This window comes from Sinocyclocheilus anshuiensis, unplaced genomic scaffold (genome assembly GCF_001515605.1).
Source record: "Sinocyclocheilus anshuiensis isolate Anshui unplaced genomic scaffold, SAMN03320099.WGS_v1.1 scaffold687, whole genome shotgun sequence".
In the NCBI taxonomy this organism is placed as follows: Eukaryota; Metazoa; Chordata; class Actinopteri; order Cypriniformes; family Cyprinidae; genus Sinocyclocheilus; species Sinocyclocheilus anshuiensis.
Window position 1 is genome coordinate 1 of NW_015551096.1, and position 2006 is coordinate 2006.

Consider the following 2006-nt stretch of genomic DNA (forward strand, 5'->3'; position numbering starts at 1 on the left):
TGTACAGGGGTTATGAGTAAAGTTTAAGCCCAAGAAAAGCTGTTACCAATGGTTTTCTTATCTTTTCTTACTTTGTCTTCCCTCTCACCAGTGCAAACCAACATTAGTAAATGGTGAGTCAGAACACATGATGCTAGTCGATAGAATTTTGTTGACGTGTAATGAAATCATAAGATAGCTAGTAAGTTCTTCAGCTCATCTTTTTGTTTTCCATTTGCAGAAGAGAGGCTGTGTGAGGGCGTCAACGGGTGAGTATAGGTTTGGCGTCTGCTGAGAACAGAGATAGGCTTCAATGTGGTGAAAATGGATAACGTGCTTTTGTGCCTTGCAGTGGCCCACTTGGGAGTCAGCCTCCTTCCTCGGATCGGCTGTGCGACTTTGGCATCTCGCAATATGCCTGCTCTTCGGTAAGTCTTCCATGAACCATGTCCCCGAATGCCTGTCTTTGCAAAGAGTCCTGATTCTCAGACTGCACAAATCTCTCCACTTCTTTCAAGGTTGCATCATCTCTGTCCTCTGGCAACCTCGTCACGCTGCTGACTTGCGAGGCGCAGAGCGGCACCATCAGCAGCGCAGAGACGTGGAAGCTTTTCTTCCAGAAAGTCGCAGGAGTTCTGGAGGATGCTCTGTCAGAGTATTCCAAGTATTCCATCGACACCCTTGCTTTCCAGAAATGGAGATGACGTGCTGTCTCTGAGTTCAGTTTTGACATGTTTGACATGTCTTTCACAGAACCTCAGTGACGGTCAGCCTGAGTCCCGTGTTCTCGATGCTATCGGAGAGGTGAAAGTCAACAGCTTCAGCGCTGCACAGCTGACAGATGCCAGCTTCATTGGCAGCTGGTTCCAGGGAAGGCTGAGACCATTCTTGCCGACAGCGTCCAGGGACTTCCTGTCCTGCCTCAGCTCCAAGAACTTCACTTGTGACACTTACCAAGTCGTGTAAGTATCCTCGGTGGTGTGGGTAATCCTGAAGTGGTGTTTATGGGAGTGAAGTCAGGCAATCCGTAATGGTCCCCAATCTTCCACGATTTAGGGTGCAGGCTCTCAGTCCTCAAGCGTCCCTCATGGACGTGGGGCAAAAACGGCTCGTCTTGACCGACTTCGTCCGTCCCTTCCTCTCCAGAGATGACCTAAGAGGTACATTAAATCCTGTCACTGTTTTGAGTTGTCATCTGTCATGATGTAGTTGCTTGAGCATCCTTCAGCCTCTCGGCTTGTCATTCACTGGTGTTCGGTTTAATTCCCCCTATGTTCCATCCAGATCCTGCCTGTCTGTCCAAAACCGTGAGCAGCGCTGACTGGCTCGAGAAGAACTTTGGCAACTTATACGTCTACGCTACCTTGGAGGATTTGCGAACTCTGAATGAAAATTTCTCCAGCGTGAGTAACACTTGACTTGCTCCAGTGGGCCAAGTGAACTGTCATTTATTTTCGGAATGAGTTTTTTTCCCCCCTTGTTTGAAGTAAACGGCCTCACCTATGATATAACCTCTGCTGTCCATGTTGTGCTTCAGTTTGAATCGCTGGCACTGCTGAGCCCTACCCAAGTAGCTGAACTCGCACTGAGCTCTGGAGCTCTGAACAACACCAGTCAGATCAACGCTGTGTTCGACCGCTTGGAGGAAGGCGACGCTTTCAAGAACGTGGAAGAGTTTCTGACGGCACTGACCACAACTTCTGAGGCAAGTCAATGAGTCAAAGTGTCTGACAGAGGCTGCGTAGAAGCCACGGAGAGTAGCGCGAAGGGCGATGCTTTGATAAAGTGCCATTCACACTCTTGTTGTTGTGTCCCTGCAGATTCCCGATATCACCCCTGCTGTGAGCGACTTGATGATGAACCGAATCTTCGTAATCATTGAATCAAAATTCCATGCATTTGAAGCTCATGACTGGGTAGTGTGGTTCACCGTGAAGCTCATCCCTATCCTCCCCAGTTTCACCGCAGAAATGCTGGTTGAGCTCACAGCTGGCATCAACTGCACCAACTACCATGTGATGTGAGTG

General features: G+C 49.0%; 1 long non-coding RNA gene across 1 annotated transcript; it reads left to right on the plus strand.

Annotated features, from left to right (window-relative positions):
* The first annotated feature begins 75 nt into the window (after positions 1-75).
* Positions 76-633, plus strand: LOC107662704 (uncharacterized). Its single transcript, XR_001631242.1, has 4 exons — positions 76-113; positions 221-248; positions 332-407; positions 498-633. It is a non-coding gene; the product is annotated as an uncharacterized LOC107662704 (long non-coding RNA).
* Positions 634-2006: the final 1373 nt, after the last annotated feature.